The 18,153-nt window shown below is 40.9% G+C and overlaps 1 protein-coding gene across 7 annotated transcripts in view; it reads left to right on the forward strand.

Moving 5' to 3' along the window:
• The window catches only part of ATXN7 (ataxin 7), a 142,265-nt gene that overhangs the window by 25,016 nt on the left and 99,096 nt on the right, over window positions 1–18,153 (forward strand). For 5 of the 7 annotated variants that reach the window (XM_053897605.1, XM_053897609.1, XM_053897608.1 and 2 more), the window contains exon 3: window positions 11,165–11,263. The gene's annotated coding sequence lies outside the window, so the exon portion shown is untranslated. The remainder of the gene's footprint in view (window positions 1–11,164; window positions 11,264–18,153) is intronic. The other 2 variants (XM_053897607.1, XM_053897611.1) reach the window with 1 other exon arrangement.

Below are 18,153 nucleotides of genomic sequence, written 5' to 3' on the forward strand. Positions count from 1 at the left end.
AAACCAAATGTATACTTTAGTTATACCAAATGAAGTAACTGACCCACATTTGTGTTCATTTCTTCTCAAAAGAACTTTTCAAAGAGAGATGTTTTGGAACATGATATTTAAGTGAAAGGTTTAAATATTTACATTAATTAGCGAATGTAAAGATCAGAGAATTGCTATACAGATCTTCCTCAACTAATTAACGGAGTTATATCCCAATAAACCCATCATAAGTTGACAATATTGTAAGTCAAAAATACATTTAAAACACCTAACCTGGGGACACCTGGCTGTCTCATTCAGTAGAGCGTGTGATTCTTGATCTCCAGGTTGTAAGTTTGAGCCCCAAGTTGGGCGTAGAGATTACTTAAAAACCTACCTAACCTCCCTAACATCATAGCTTAGCCTGGCCTACCTTAAACGTGCTTATGAGAGCCTACAGTTGCACAAAGTCCTCTAACACGAAGCCTGTTTTATAAGAATATGATGAATATCTCATGTAATTCATTGATTACCGTGCTGATAGTGAAAACCAGAATGACTCTATGGGTATGCGATGGTTTTAAGTGTATGGGTGGGCAGGTGGTTGACCCTCATGGTCGCGTGGCTGACTAGGAGCTGTGGCCCCGCTGCTGCCTGACATCACGAGAGAGTGCCACACTACAGATAGCCAGCCTGGGAAGAGATCCAACTCCAAAATTCTAAGTATGCTTTTTACTGAATTTGTATTACTTTTGCACCACGGTAAAGTTGAAAAATCGTTAAATCAAAACATTGTTAAGTCAGGGACCTTCTATATGTGGTTAGTGTGCAATGTCACCATATGAAGGCTAGTGTCTGCATCATGTTAATAATATCTTATGTAGGAAATGGAGTCCTGTGGGTAGATGAGGGATGGGAACAAACAGCTTCAGAAGGAACAAATCTTCCTCAGATGACTGTATATTGTTTTCTAACAAAATATGAAAAATTCGGTAGGAGCTGTAGGAGGGCACATTAGTGTTTTGCTGCAAATAATGTTATCATGGCTCTAGGGAATCCCATGTGGCCAGACCTGTGTAACTGAGCAAATAGAAGGTGAGTCCCCAGGCACCATTCTGCAGCTCACTAAGCAATGAAATGGGGTTGTGAGCACTGCTCCTTGGCTTGCCCAGAATTTGCGTGCCTGAAGGTTGTGCCCGAGCAGATTTTTTTTTTAAGTTATTTATTTTGATAGAACGAACTCGTGTGCACCGGGGCAGGGCAGACAGAGAGGGAGAGAGAATCTCAAGGAGGCTGTGTACTGTCATAATGGAGCCCGATGCAGGCTCGAATTCCCAAACTGTGAGATCATGACCTGAGCCGAAATCAAGAGTCTGATGCTTAACTGATTGAGCCACCCAGGCACCTAGAACAGATTTTCATAAATGAGATACTCTTGTAACTGGCAATTGATCTTCATTTGGCTCTAGCTCCTAACATTTTAGGCGGTCTTCCTCCCTGATAGGAAAATAACTCTTTGTAATTAAAGTCAACCTCTACTTACCATTTTAACATTATCTTCTGATCATCTTTGTTTTCTTCTCGCAACATAGGATTGTACTTGAAGTAGCTGTTGGGATAGAGGAGAGGGGAAGCAATCATTTATCGATCATCAAATGTATACCAGGCACTGTACAAAATGTATTAAGTAACTCTTCATTGCAAATGAGCGAATTTTCTTGGTCAGATTTAGTTAAGAGGCCTGCTGCCCAAACAGAATGTGTATGTCATAAATAAATAAATAAATAAACATATACATATATATATAATATGTCACACATATATGTCATTTATGTCATATATGTTATATGTGTAATTTGATATATTTTATATAATTTATATGTATAAGTTGGTAACCTTATACATATACATAAGTTGATTTTTATATTCATGAAGCAATGTATGAAATATAGAGATGTAAGACCTACACTTCCTATTAGGAGCTCTCTATCCAGATGAGGAAAACCAGTTAAACTCCAGGAGTGAAAACTGCTTAACCTATCAATGCAACATATATAATAAGGTAATCCATAATTAATTACCAAATAGATCCTTCAGATTATAAATGCTGTAGTTTGGAGAAGGAAAAGATTATTGATCTCTGACCCTTGGTTGTGTCCCCTGTAAAATGCAGTTGATACTTACCTCATAGTGAGAAATGAATATGTACGTAGAAGACTTAGTATCTATATTGCCTGTTAGTACACCTTCAATAAATTATAGCTGAACTGTTAATAACAAAAATAAAAAAAAAATATTTTGCTACCCAATGCCTCAGTAGGTTAATAAAATACATGTTTATTTCTCATTCAAGTCACCGCTCAGTGTGGGTTTGGCAAGGAGGCTCAGTCACTAAGGGGTTAAGTTTTGTGGTTCTGCCCACCTCTAGGTGCTGAGAGCTCTCTCCATTGTACCAGCAGTGGAGGGTATGAGAGATAGCATCAAAACAGGGGTTTGTTTATTTGTTTACATATTTAAAAACTTTTTTAATGTTCATTTATTTTTTGAGAGAGAGAATGAGACAGAGCAAGAGCAGGGGAGGGTCAGAGAGAGAGGGAGATACAGAATCCGAAGCAGGCTCCAGGCTCTGAACTGTCAGCACGGAGTCTGATGCGGGGCTCAAACTCCCAAACCATGATATCATGGCCTGAGCCAAAGTTGGACAGTTAATCGACTTAGCCACCCAGGTGCCCCAAAACAAAGTTTATGTGGGTCAATTCTAGAAGTGGAACCCAATGTTTGTCTTCATGTTTTAGGACTCACATAGCTACACCTTACTGCAATGAATATTGGGAAATTTAGCCTAATTGTGTGTTCAGGAAGATGAGAATGTGGATATAGATTAGCATTGGCCATCCTTATCACAAATAATACTTAGAAGGGCTTAATAGAAGAGGAGGGACTTAAAGTAGGTAGAAAGAAGAAAGTAAAAGTTGTAGTAGATTGCCCAGCCGGCCTTTATTTGAGGTGGTATTTAAAAAGGAAGGGTATGGGACGCCTGGGTGGCTCAGTCAGTTAAGCATCCGACTTCGGCTCAGGTCATGATCTCACAGTTCGTGAGTTCAAGCCCCGCGTCGGGCTCTGTGCTGACAGCTCAGAGCCTGGAGCCTGCTTCACATTCTGTGTCTCCCTCTCTCTCTGCCCCTTCCCTGCTCATGCTGTGTCTCTCTCTGTCTCAAAAATAAATAAACATTAAAAAAAAAAAAAAAAAAAAAAACAAATTTAAAAAGGAAGGGTAGAGGGCGCCTGGGTGGCTCAGTCAGTTAAGGAAGCATGAACCCTTGATTTTGGCTCAGGTCATGATTTCATGGGTCGTGTGGTCATGCCCCTGAGTTGGTCTCTGCTCTGATACCAAGGAACCTGCTTGGGATTTTCTCTCTCTCTCTCTCTCTCTCTCTCTCCCCCTCTCTCCCTTTCCCTCCTCGCTCTCTGCCCCTACTCTGCTCATGTGCACACACATGTACTCTCTCCCTCTCAAAATAAATAAACAAACTTAAAAAAAAATAAAGAGGAAGGGTAGGGGAATTAAAAAACCCTGCAAGCATTATTAATAAAAATTACATATTTATCACACTAGCCACTGCTTTGACTGTGAGCCAGTTGGTAGTGACCTCAGGCAAGCCATTTAACTATTTTAGACTTTCATTTCCTCATTTATAAATGTTCTTCATAGTGCTGTGGTGAAGATTACAAAGGGTAGTACATGTAAAGTATTTAGCACAGGGGCTGGCCCAGAATAAACACTCAGTAAAAGTTGTTACTATTATTGGTAGTGTTAATAAGTATGCCTCCAGTGTTAAATACTGGCTAGCTGTTCATTTATTTGACATCGTTCCTAAAGGACAGTGCTAGAGTAGCAAAGAATGATTTGACTAAGTATATTTATGTGGATTTTAGAATTTGATAACCCTACTCCAGTGATAGGAGGTTAATGTCCCCCTGGCAGAATATTGGGGGAGAAGCCCTTTCTGTCCCTCTGAGGCTCCCCTCCTCCCTGTCAACACCACAGAATTTTTATTCCTCTATCAAGAGGACAGTAGGAGTTGTGGCCTTGACTTCTCATCCCTCCTTCCCTTCTTTCCTCTATAGGTGGATTTGGCCTGGAAGAGTGAGGGTGGATGCCAGAACAGCTACATATTGCTCAGGCATAATTGCAAGTTCTTAGCAAGGCAGGAGCATCCCACCCCAGGCCCACATTATCTTGAGTGGTTGGGTAGCTGTCAGAGCCTGTGGTTCCACTGAATTCAATTCTGTTCAGCAGGCATTTATTAACACTTAAAATATCAGGCCCTGGGGATACAAGGGTGAAATGTTGCAGACCCTGCCTCTAAGAAGCCCATTGAGGGACTTAGGTGTGATGGCCTGAAGAGGTTTATTGGGGTTTGTTTTGAAGGCTTGATATGAGTTGCTTGGAAGGTGGGAAGGAGAAGTTTCCGTTGGCAGGAACAGAGGTAGGAATTGCTGCGCTGGGTGGCAGTAGAAGGAATGGTTTTAAGCTCCACTTTAGTATGCAGCTGCCTCACTGTTACCCCTTTAGGGCGTCATCTCACAAGTCTCCGTTTTTTCTCTACTAAAGGAGTGCAGTGAAAGTTCCTACATCATAGAACGGGGAGGATTACGTGAGAGAATGCATTTAAAGGATTTACTGTGTGTTGAAAATGGGCACATAGTAAGTGTTTAGTAATTGTCAGCTACAACTGTTATTGTCATGTGCTTTTGTAATTGACGTACAGATCTACTGACTTGAGCAAGTATTTTGCGCAAAGTGGAGAATTATTGACAATTTTATTATATTTTTGTTTCTCCTTTAGGCTCATGGTGAAATAGTGTACCATAGTTCCAGTTGATGGAAAATGGCTTACCCCTCAGCTAAAAAGAGAGTAAGCCCAGTTAACCTCAGCGAAGCCTGGGGAAGTTGGGGCTTGAGATGGGAGAGCCACGCGACCTGAAATGGCAAGGGAAGTGAGGGATAGTTATATGGAAACCTTTCGTGAGAAGGGAGGGGCTGAATGTGGATGGAAACCTTCTAGTGCCAGGCATTGTCAGAAAATGGAGGCTGTTTTAGAAGTGCTGAGATTCCATGTGCAGATTCACAGAGAATCGAGAAAGCCCTAGTGGCTGACTGCAGAGACTAAAATGTACCCATGAAACCGATGCCAGAGGTGTTGGGAGTCCTTACTAGTAAGTGATTTCAGCTTCCTTTTTATTTTTTAATATTTATTTTTTGGAGAGTGAAAGTAGGGCAGGGACAGAGAGAGGGGGACAGAGGACCTGAAACAAGCTCTGTGCTGATAGGCTGACAGCCCGTGAGCCCAGTGCGGGGCTTGAACTCACGAATCATGAGATCATGACCAGAGAGGAAGTCGGACACTCAATTGACTGAGCCACTCAGGCGCTCTCTCAGCTCCTTTTTAGCAGTTATGTTTTCCTATTCTCGTTTGGTGTTGAATGGAGTGACTTGGGGCAGACCCTGAAGCTCAGTAGGTGGAAAACTCCAGCTGACCTTTGAAGGGGTGGATACCCAGTAGCACCATTGAAAGTCAGGCTGTGGGGAGTATAGAGTTTCATTCTTAAATTTGTTTTGCCAGGGAGAAAGCCTGTCAGGGTGAAAGCAAGGAAGAGAATGAGTAAACCACATTAATCCATATTTCTGGAGAATTACAGGTGACATGTCATCTGTTTTTAAAATGTTTAGTCTGTGGTGTTTCATATGGGAGATCTTAGAAGAGCCTTAGGATAACAACATGAGCTCAGGGTCACACACAAGAGACAGGTGTATAAGGGGAACAAGTGATACAGCTAGGAGGGAACTTTGAAAAGAACGTGCCCAGTGACAAGGGGCAGCCTGTGACGGCATCAGCCAGTTATCCCCACGCAGGAGAGCTGGCCCCAGGGGCCACATTTATTAACTTTCCAAAAGCAAAAGGGAATACGGAATTTTATGTAAACCTTCCCACCTTTTAAGTATTAGCAGCAAATTCCTCTTTCCCCCTAAGATCGCCAAAGAAACAGACAATAAGGTGAACTGTTTTAGGCCTGTGGACTCTGCAGCGAGGGTCAAAGAGTGGAAAGAAAAATATGTAGCCCAGGGGTTAGGCCTTTCAGCTGAACACATGGTCAACTCCAGTGCCAGGCACGGTACCTGGCGTGGAGCACATGCTCAGTACGTTTTTATTGAGTAAATAAATGGAGCAAACCTCTGTTCGTTGTCATTCTTTCTGTGGGCAGAATGGAGAGACCGGAGCTGGCCTCCCCTTAGCTCTAACTTAGAGAATCGAGTCAGAACTTGCGTTGCTGCCCTTGTAGGGCCCTCTCTACCCTCTTCACTTCCCTTTCATGCCCTTGAAGAGGGCACCTTCAAGTAGCTATTCAAGCTCCTACGTTTAAGAAGGTTTAAGACATAAAAAGAAGTTTATGCTGTTCTGCTTCAGTACGGGGCCAACTGAGTTTAGTGTGTTTTTCTTTCTTCTATCATGGTTAGTGCATTTTTGTTTAATTTTGACAGACTTGGCAGTATAATAAGTGATCTAGATTATGCCTTAAATTACAGTGAGGCTCTCAGAGTCTTAAAAGTACATAAAAATGTTCTGGAAAATAAGTCATTTTACCTGTAAAGGTTGATATTGTTCATGTAACAGTGTGGGCTGGTCTCTGTTTAAAGGTAATGAGGCGCACTTGGGTGGCTCAGTGAGTTAAGTGTCCCACTCTTGGTTTTGGCTCAGGCCATGATCTCGTGGTTCAGGAGTTCCAAGCCCCGTATCAGGCTCTGCACTGACAGCATGGTGCCTGCTTGGGATACTCTCTCTCCCCCACTTGCTCTGCCCCTCCCCTGTTCATGTGCATGTTCTCTCTCTCTCTCTCTCTCTCTCTCTCTCTAAATAAACTTAAAAAAAATAAAGGTAATGAGAGGATTTTTCTAAACCCTTGGACATTCCGCAGAATCTTCTTGTATAACAAATGCTGGTGGTATCTGCCCTTTAAAAAACAAAACTTTTGGTTTCCTGCGGGCCTGGACTCCACACCTCATGGCTTGTGCGCCATGGGTGCAGTCTTAGGGGAAGGAAGTGCAGGCCTGGTATACTCTTCTGTCTGGTCGGAGGGAAAGAGAACGCAGATGGACTCTGGCCCACTAGTGCCTTTACACTGGATTGGCTTTGGCTATGCTGCACTGGTTGCTTCTGGCGGGATCATTGGCTTTGCAAAAAGCAGGTAACGTCCAGTCACGGGCTGCTGGGCTTGTTTTTGGAAGTGTAATAGGCCTGGGTGCTTCTCAGCTGTCTCAGGATCCAAGGAACATTGGGTTTTCCTAGCTACATCTGGAACCTTAGCTGGCATTATGGGGATGGATGAGATTCTACCACTCTGGGAAATTTCTGCCTGCGGGCCTAATCTCGGGTGCCAGTTTCCTGATGGTCGCCAAACTTGTGTGTTGAGTAGACCCCATCAGTAGTGGTCATGTCCGAGCATGGACTCATGAAGATTTTAAAAACTTCCATTATTTTTTAGTGTATTAAGAGAAACAAATGCAGCATTTTCACATATTCTGACATTTTACTTAAAAAAAAAAAAAATAACATTGAACTTTCCAGAAGAAAACATTCACTATCATTATAGCCTTAAAGAGACAGTGGTTTATAACCCAAGAGCTCCTTATTACAGTTTGATTCTTGTGTGTTGATGTTCTCTCTTCTCTCTGTGACTGTAGGTAAAGCCTCAAGGGGTAAAATGTTAGGTATCAACTTTGGGGACCCCAAAACCCCATGCCCAATCAGAACAGTGTGAAAAAAATCTCTTCTGAGCTTTAGAGTTTCTGTTCTTTGGCTCATATTAGAACACAGACCCTATTTGAAATTATGTCAAATGGAATATCAATGAAAATAAAATTTATTGTAAATAATAAAAAAAATTTTTTGATATTTATTTTTGAGAGAGAGAGAGAGGGAAGGGCAGAGAAGGAGAAGGAGACACAGAATCTGAAGCAGGCTCCAGGCTCTGAGCTGTCAGCACAGAGCCCAACGTGGGGCTTGAACTCACGAACTGTGAGATCATGACATGAGCCAAAGTCAGATGCTTAACCATCTGAGCCACCCAGGGCCCCAATAATAAAAAAATTAAAAACAAACAAAAAAAAAAACAACACCAAAACTTTCTACTGTCTTGAACAAGATTATTTTTGTTGCACTTAATCAAGAATCACTTAAACTTTCAGGCTCAGACCAGGGGAGCCATTTACTCTGTAGGTCCAGGGGATTCTTAAACACTTAGGGAAGGAAATGCTTTGGGCCTCTGGTGGACCATACCTGGGACAGGAAAGTCCTAGAACCCCTTCCACCCACCTCCCCGCAGACCAGCTTTTTCCCTTTCTTTGCTCTGGAACTTCGTGGGCTCCTGGGTCAGATTTGCTCTGAGCAGCACTTCCATTCTTCTCTTTGCTGACAGGCTTTTTCCTATAGACTGAGAGTACATGGGAGTGGCTTGCAGCCTAGACCAGAGTAGACCCTCCTCATTCTAAACTCTAGTTCCAAGGAGGACAAATAGAATGTCTCAGTTTGGGTCTTGTGTCCAACTTTGGCCAAAACAGAGGAGTTTGGAGTAGCATAATACAAATATGACTGGCATGGGCTTGAGAAGTACTTAGAAAAAAGGGTCACCATAGGCTAGGCAGCTCCTCTAGAAGAAAGGCATCTGCTATAGTCTTGTACCTGCCCTCCCCCTCCCCCAAAAAAGAGTAAATAAATTTATGCTTCTCAGGACTTTAGAGGAATTCAAGTTATGTCTTTTTTATTTCGTTTTCTCCCATCTTTAACTGGCTGTCATTTAAAAGAAAAATCTGGAGCACCTGGGTAGCTCTGTCTGTTAAGCGCTCGACTTCGGCTCGGGTCATGATCTAATGGTTCATGTGTCTGAGCCCCACATCAAGCTTTGCACTGACAGTGCAGAGTCTGCTTGGGATTCTCTCTCTCCTTCTCTCTCTGCCCCTCCCCCCCTCAAAATAAATAAACTTTAAAAAAATAAAAAGAAAAAGCCTTGTTAAAAATTCTATTTATTGAATGTTACATAGCAGGTGGTGAATGAATGAAAGCTGTCAAGTTCTATGTTTCTATTCTTAGCAAATGCTTTCCAGTCTACCTTTTAAACAATTTCTCTTTGTCTTTGCAAAACAAAATTAAGTTGCTGTTTAGGCAGATTGGTGTACTGGCAGGGGAACTAAAAGAATACCAAAGGCCTCCATTCTAGTTCCAAGTCCAAACCATTTATTTGCTGGGTAATCTTGAGCAAATTATGACCTCTCTCCGTCTGTTTCCTTACTAGTAAAATGGAGATCATAACAACAGCTCTTTTGAGCACAGTGGTCTTGTGAAGATAAAAAAGGAGGACATATACAAACAAAGGATAGTTTTCTTCCCCCTATCCCGAGAGAAGTTACTATTTTTAAAAGCTTATTTTTAGTAGCTGCCACTACCTTTTTTATCTCTTAGAGTCTCCCTTAAAGCATTTTTAAGGTATGCAGGCCAATAAGTGGTGAATTCTTTTAAAGGTAGAAACTATCTTGGGGGCGATTTCGTGGAGTCCCCCAAATCTGGTGACTTGCTTGGGTACTTTGGCAATCTGGCTAGATTTCCTGAGGGAAAATGGGAAAATAGTTGACCTAACAACATCCTGTCAAGCACAGAGTTTAACCTGAGGCCAGTGCTGTTCAACCTCCACCTGGTCAGCTCTGAAGCAATCAGTCACCAGGCTGAGTGGTTACTTCTGACAAAACATCTTTATTGGCTGTCTCTATCCTGGTAATTTGTAGCTTCCTTTGGGTGATTTTGCATAGCTGTAAAGTGTTTAGGATGTAAAGAAATGAATGTTGGCTTTTATTGGAAATAAGGCAGAAAAAGAACACTAAAATGGAAATCAGAGAAAAAATTTAAAAGATAGGAGACTAAGAAGGAATTAGGAATCCAGGGAAGGGAACATCTGGCTTATAAAGATTGTAGGAATGGTTACTGAATGATTACATTACTGGGTAACATTTTGTGGGTGAATGAAACAAACTGTTTTTAAAAGGAAGAGGGAAAGGAGATGATCCAGGAATAACTTAAAAGCCAATAAAGATAATTATGAATAAATGTTCAAAACATGGCATAGAATTTCAGCCGCTGACTTTTCAAAGATGCTTTATTAGTGTCTCAGACCATAGAAATTTTTAGCTTACTCTCCTAGATTATATGAAAATAAATAAAAATTAAGCAAAGCAACCTTCTTGCCATCCAACTTTGGTATGTAGCTTGTGAGAATTTTAGGAAGAGATGTGTGTTAATAGTGAATTTTTCATCTGAAAGTAGCCTGCCTTGTGCTTTATACCTTGACAGCATCTGTTCCAAAGCTGTGTCATTACCTGTATTTGCTGTTGTTTCTCTTCTGCTGCATGTCAAACTTGAAAACCAGCCTAATTTTGTAATTCTAGATTATTAACCTTCAATCCCTCGACTCCTTAACTCAGTGCTACTCTACAAATTAATTTTAATAGTAGCCACATTCTACTTGAAATTTATATATACACATATGTATGAAAATATGTAGATGATGGAGTACATAATTCCTTTGTGCTTTTTAGAAAGATGGCTTAATTGAGTTTTTGTTTTCTGTTTGTACTATTATGAATTGTTTATATAAATTGCTGAGTGATAAAGGATGGAGTGAGCTCTCTAAATAATAATCTCATTCAGGGTGTGTGTGTGTGTGTGTGTGTGTGTGTGTGTGTGTGTTTTAAATTTCTGATACTGACAGGTTTCATAAGGGTAGGCTTTCTGAATAACCATTTCAAAAATTAAGTGAAAAGTCATTAGTGGCAAATTACACACAATGATTTTAAGCCTCAGGAGACTAACTCTGTGTACACATTGAATAGTCATTTATTCTTAGTTTGTTGTAAATATAGCCAATTAAATTCACTGTAAAAAAAAAACAAACAAAAAACAAAACAAAAACAAAACAACAACCTGAATTGCATTTGTTGTAAAATTGGTAAAGTGCTTGAATTTTAACACTTTGACATTTCAAAGCACGTATAATAATTTTGGAACATCTGGCAACTAATGAGATTGTAGATTTATGATTAGCTTTATTCTTTGTTTCATCCTTTTCCCCCTTTCTCTTTTTGTAGATCTGAACAGAATTAAGAAGAAAGAACTTCCACAATCATAGCAGATGAAGATCCACTGGTAAATCAATCAGAAATTTTGGCCTGCCCGCCAAGGAAAAGGTAATTAGCTGTCTCAACATAGCTCAGGTGAATGAATGCAGTGCTTCTGATTATAATAGAGTTTGAATTTTACCAAAGGATGATAGTTTTTAAAGTTCAGGGTACCTGTGTAAGATCTCCAGTATAACCCTGAATATGATCTTACTAATATGACATGACTGTGAATTTAAGAGTACAATGTTATTAGGTATGTGTTTGTCAAAAGAAAAAGTGCTAAATAACCATCTGCAACTTAATAGGAGAACTTTGGAGATAGGAGCATTCCCTGTCCCCCATACATGTCTACTTTTTGCTAGGAATTTGTCCAAAGACATGCTCTTATGTTTCTGTCCAGTTCCACTTTACCTAGCGTCTCTTTTCTTTTCTCCACAAGCAATATAGAGCCAGCTGCTCAGAGCAGGGAAGATCCTAAGCAAAGTGTAAAATAGGCAGGAGTTCTTCAGGCACACTTTCTGGGCCCAGTGCCTTTGCCCAGGTCAGTACAAAAATAGCAGCCACTATTAATTGAGTTTCTCACTATATATTTGCCATTGTGCATTTACTATTTGGGGAAGAAGGTGGTAAAAAGTTCCTGGAGGAAATTTTTTTTTAAGTTTATTTGTTTATTTTGAGAGAGAGAGCGAGAGAGAGAGACAGCACATGCATGAGTGAGGGAGAGGCAGAGAGAGAGGGAGAGAGAATCCCAGGCAGGATCCACGTGGTCAGCTCAGAGCCTGACATGGGGCTTGAACTCACAAACCCACAGATCATGAGCTGGGCCAAAGTAGAGTCAAACATTTCACTCACTAAGCCACCCAGGCATCCTAGGGAGGAATTTTTATTAAAACAAAACAAGAAAATCCATCTTCCTATCTACTCCTGAAAGGACTGAGGGGGCTTAAGATGCAGTTTAAGATGAGTCATTTAGGGATAAAATTGAACACGATCCCAACAGGGAAGACCAGAGTTTCAGCTTCTGAAATTGATCAGCTTGTATATTTAGGCAACAGACAAATGCAAAGCTTCAGTGAAGTTTAGGCAACTATAGCAAAGATGGAAGCAAACACTGTAAACAACACGAACATTCACCTTCAAAGATAACATTTTGAACAAAACAAACAGAAACAGGAACTTCAGGAAGGATGTAGCTTTTTTTTTTTTTAATGTTTATTTTGAGAGAGACAGAGAGGGAAGGAACAATCCCAAGCAGGCCTCACATTAGGTGCAGAGCCTGATGTGGGGCTCGATCCCAGGAACCGTGAGATCATGGCCCAAGCCAAAGTCGAGAGTCGGATGCTTAGCCATCTGAGCCACGCAGGCGCCCTAGGATGTAGCTATGTGTTTAGAATAAGTGACTGGGCTTTTCTGAAGTCTCTGCCTTCAAAATGGGCCTTTAAAATTTTCTGACCTGAAGCTGAAAAGGCAGACTCATCACAAAGGATGGCGTTCATTGAGGAATGTCTGAAAAGTGCCAGAGAAGAGAGGAGCAGGGTTTTCCTAGATGGTAGTGAGCACCTGGCAGTGGTGGGATGTGGGGGTTCCGGGGGAGGTAGAGAGAAAACACATTTGACCAAAATGCCAAAGGAGCTGTTCAGCCTGTGATTTTCATTGAGCGTCCACTCTGAGCAGAGGGATTGTTCTTGAAGAGGAAAAGAGAATAGGAGGTGGTTTTCACAGACTACAAGTATGACTTCCTCTTTTTTGAATAGTGTTCAGATGAAAAGACTAATATGATACCAGGAAGTCAATGACAAAGGGCAGGGAAGGAAGAAGTATAACAAACTCAAGTCTGCCGGAAGAAGTGTGACAAAGTCACGTCCAGACAGGTAGAAGCATGAAATGTGCCAGGAGAACCGTGAGAAACTGTCAAATTCATGGCCAATGTAAAAGGGCAGCCCCTTTTTAGTGTCAGCTGATTATAGGCCCAATACCTATTCAACAAATGTTTCTTGAGTACCTTCTTGTGTCATGCTGTACTCTCTGGGCATTGGGGATCAGAGGGACAAAAATCTCTGCCACTGTAGCACTTCTTTTTTAATGGAAATAAATAGATAATAGATAAAATATAGTAAGTGAATATATTGTACTAGATGGTGATAGTTGGTTGGGAAAAGCAGCTTAGGATAATGAGAATCAGGTGTGCTGATGAGGGCTGGAGCTGCAGTGTTAAATAAAGGTGATCAGGGTAGACTTTTTTTTTTTTTTTTTTTTTTTTTTTTTTTTTTTTTGATGTTTGTTTATTTTTGACAGAGGGGCAGAGCAGGGGAGGAGCAGGGGAGGAGCAGGGGAGGAGCAGAGGAGGAGCAGAGGAGGAGCAGAGAGAGAGGTAGACATAGAATCTGAAGCAGGCTCCAGGCTCTGAGCTGTCAGCACAGAGCCTGATGAGGGGATCGAGCCCATAACTGAGAGATCATGACCTGAGCCAAAGTCAGACACTTAACCGACTCACCCAGATGCCCCAAAATACTTGCATATCTTAAACTTACATAATGTTAAATGTCAATTATATTCCAGTAAAGCTGGAAAAATGGAAACATTATACAAATTGTATGTTAATAAGAAGTCTCTTTAATTCTTTCACTTCCTGTTCTCCCTAAGTCCAGAGTTACCTCAACTGTTTTCTATGCATAGATTTGTCATTATGATTATTACGGTTTCACAAAAATAGGCACATAGTCTGTAGTATTTTGCATGTTGCTTTAAAAAAAATTATACTTTGGCTGCCTTTCCGCTTGTTTCTTTTGGGCTGCTACATTATATGCTGTACTTTCATTTGTAAAAAAAAAAAAAAAAAATGTGAGAAGCAAAAGTGGGGCACCTGGGTGGCTCAGTCACTTAAGCATCCTGATTTTGGCTCAGGTCATGATCTTACAGGTTTGTGAGATCGAGCCCCCATATCAGGCTCTGCACTGACAGCATAGAGCCTCTTTGGGATTCTTTCTCTCCCTGTTTCTCTGCCCTTCCCTTGCTTGCTCATGTGCATGCACTCTCTATCACTCTTTTTCAAAATAAATAAATGAATTTATTTTAAAAAAGAAGAAAAGCAAAGACCTCTATTACAAAGAGGATGAGGTATCATAAAATATAAGAATAGCTAACACTTAATGAGTACTGACTATGTGACAAGTGCTGTTCTGAACATATTACATAATTGACTCCTGGTAACAACCTTGTAAGTTAGAATACTGTTGGGATACTGTATAGATGAGGGGTACATACCCTTGTGGTCCTCCTTTTACAGAGAAGCTAACTAAGGGAGAGGAAAAATGTGTCCTGTTCAGGCCCAGAGTTAGGCAGTGGCAGAAATGGGCTCCGGGACAAGTTTTACCTCCCACTGATGGTCGTCTCCCACCATCACCTCTTTGTAGGTCTAAACATTCTCATCACTCCCAAAGGACGGTCCTGTTTCCATTAAACAGTAACTCCTCATTTTCCCCTCCCCTCAGGCCCTGAAAGCCACCCGTCTATTCTCTGTCTCTGTACATTTTCCTATTCTGGATATTTTACATACATGAAATCATACAGTACGTGGCCTTTTGTGTCTGGCTTCTTTTACGTGGCTTGTGTTTGAGGATCCTCTGTGTTGTAGCATGTACCAGAACTTTACTCCTTTTAATTGCTGAATAATACTCCATTGTGTGTATACATTGATCAGTTGATGGGCCTTTGGGTTGCTCCCACCTTTTGGCTATTTATTGTAAGTAATGCCATTATGAACATTGGTGTACAAATATCTGTTTGAGTCCCTGCTTTCAATTCTTTTGAATATATACATCTAGAAATGGAATTAGAGGATCTTATTGTAAATCTGTGTTTAACCTTTTGAGGGACTGCCAAATTGTTATCCACAGGGGTTGTACCATTTTGCATTCCCACCAGCAATGTACAAGAATTCCATTTTTCTCTCACATCTTTGCCAAGATTGTTTTTTTCTGTTTTGCTTTGATAATGGACATTCTTTTGGTTGGGAATTGGTATCTTACTGTGGATTTTCTAGTATTTCTCTAATGACAAATGATGCTGAATATCTTTTCATTTGCTTCTTGGTTATTTGTGTTGTCTTCTTTGGACAAATGTCTGTTGAGATCCTTTGCCAATTTTGAAAATTGGATTATTTGCCTCCTTTTTTTTTTTTTTTTTTTTTTGAGTTGTAAGATTTCTTTATACATTCTAAATACAAGTTCGTTATCAAATATGTGATTTGCAATTTTTTTCTCCCTGTGGAGTCTTTTTACTTTTTGAGAGTGTCCTTTGAAGCACAAAGGTTTAATGGTTTTGGTGAAGTCCAGCTTATCTCTTTGGCTCTGTTTTTAAGAAATACTTGGTAAGTCAGATTCTAGACTCTAGCTTATTAACCACTGATTTAGGATTGCTGCTCTCTGCTGCCACTCCCCCCAGAAACCATTTGGAAAAATGCTAATGCTTTGTGCAAATACCTGTTTTCTGAAGTGGAGAGAGGCAGAGAGCTCTGGAGAGTAGGGAGGGTAGATTTCTCACCAGTAGCAATTTTGTTTCAGTTCGATTTTTTCCTGCTCCTGAAGTTCCTTCACTTGGACCAGTGTGGTGGGGAGGAGGCTGTGATCAAAGTCTCTGGGTCCTGCAGGTTTTACATTGATCAAAATAGAGGCTAAACTAGGTTAAGTAGGTTAAAATGTCAGAAACTTTGCCTTCTGTCCTAGATTGTAGCATTTAAAATCAGAATGTCCATGGGATGTAGTAATTGTGTGTTTCTAGGAAGAAAGGTTTAGGGACTGTCACATCTAGAGGGTCATTTGGGTTAAGGTCTCCCCTTTTATATGAGAAAATATGTGTTTGGGGTAGGATTTGAAGACAGAAAACTACATTCATTCATTCACTCACATGTTTAGTGGAAGATAGTTAAGTCTGCATGCCATTTATCTCTACCAAGGAGAGGAACATTTTATTTTGGAGGTGGATGGGGGATTAAAGCTTCTGTGGAATAGTCTGTCCTTTGGGAAAGAAGCAGTACAAACCCCGATGGCTATAGGATCAGGGTGTACACAACAATGGGGAAAAGCAAGGGGGTCATGTTGGTGAGGTCTAGGACTTTGCTCAGAACTGGAACTTTGCTGGGGGAAGGGGGAAGAAAGTTGTGTTGTTCCTTCCCTCTTGTACTAACACACCTGCACTGTTAGTCCTGGAGTGTAGCCTTAAGGCATTTTGCTGACGAGCTTTGGGACCTGGCCACCACACATCTTATGGTAGGTAGATTCCAAGTTCCCAATGACACGCTTAGGTTGGGAATGCAGACAGTCGATCCCTGGGAAAAGTAAGCATATATCTCATTGCTACCTTGCTTTCAGAACCCATACTCTTAACCCCAGTCCATGAAGTCCTGTGATTTAGAGGTGGGGATGAGTTCTCATGGGCTTAGTGTGAGGGATCAGGAAAGCTTTTGTTAAAGAAAAGGGATTTGAGGAAGGACTTGGCTAAACAGTAGGATTTAAGCCAAGGGAGGGAAAGTATTATAAATAGAGTGACCTTTATGAACAGAGCTTGGGGGCTGCGGTCTGGAGTGGGGAGCGTGTTTGAAGCTATCAGTTGGTCATTTTGGCTGAATTGTAGAGTACCTGCTGGAGGGAACTCTGTGGGCGTGGTGGCGTGGGACCAACTCTAGAGGACCCTGAGTGCTAGGAGAGAAGTTTTTACTGAATTCAGTGGTCAGGGGGGAGCCCCTAAAACTGTTAGAGCAAGAACGGACATAAAACTAAAGCCATTCTTCATTCTGCAAGACTGGTGTGATAGTATAGCATGGGTAGGTTAAAATTGGGGCTTTCCATGTGACAGCATAAAAATGGCTAACAGTGCTTTTGTACTATGAGCTCTCCTAATACTCCTCATGAAGCAGATAACTCCTGTTTGACTAATTTTATAGATGATGAAACTGGTACAGAGAGGTTAAATATGTAACTCCCCAGAGTTACATAGCTAGTACGGGGTAGAACGGGGATTCAGCCTGGGCAGGTCAGCTCTAGAACTCCTGTTCTTAACTGGGGGCCCTATAAGGTGGTAACACTTACAGTCACTTCAGTGAAACACTGAACACTGCAACAGTACAAAGAAGACATAGGAAATTATTTTTAACAGTGTGTTTAATCTTTGCATTTTATTGCATCTGAGGCAGTGCACCAGAACTTTATATAGTCAGCCTCTCTTTATAGCTAAACGCTGGTCTGACTTTTTCCATTTTTTTCCCATAACTTTTTCCCCCTCTATTCTTGTTTTTCTTTTTTCTTTTTCTTTTTTTTTTTTGTTTTTAAAGCTACTTAAAGGCTTTAAGTGAAGATTTTAAATCAAGTTTGTTAGTAGTTTAAATTTGCAGGCCAGTATTAAATCCCTAGAAACACTTGATCTGTATTCAATTTACAGTTAAAACTTATTACTTTGTATTTTTAAATCTTTCTCTTCCTTCAAACAGTCTGGTATTAGTGGTGAATGTTTCTTTGGGAGAATTCATCCGTAGCTACACACATGTGATTAAGAAAACAAACTCAGTATTCAAAATTTTGCGCGTCTTGGCAAATGACACAGCTTGTAGAATGAATACGTGTGCGGGTTAAGTCTTTAAAAAGATAATTGCCCTCATCTTTCAATTTCCACCTTTGCAACCATCCTTATTATTTCTGATTTTGCACTTGATTGTCAGGAATGCCAGCCACTGAGCTGAATTCAATTTCCTCCTTCCACTGTTCTCCCCCTGCTGGAATAGAGGTATTCATGACAGGCTTTAAGGATTTCACTAGAGGGAGCACAGTTAAAGGGTTCTTGCCTGCCAACCTCACATGCAGAAGAGAGCCCTGGCTCTGGAGAAGAAAGAGGGAGAGAGAGAGGTGTGGTCAGAGGAGGGAGAGAGGATATGAATTAAGGCTCAGCCAATTTTAAGAGAAATA

Source organism: Panthera pardus, unplaced genomic scaffold (genome assembly GCF_024362965.1).
Source record: "Panthera pardus isolate Hobbes unplaced genomic scaffold, ASM2436296v1 HiC_scaffold_8, whole genome shotgun sequence".
NCBI classification, from domain to species: Eukaryota; Metazoa; Chordata; class Mammalia; order Carnivora; family Felidae; genus Panthera; species Panthera pardus.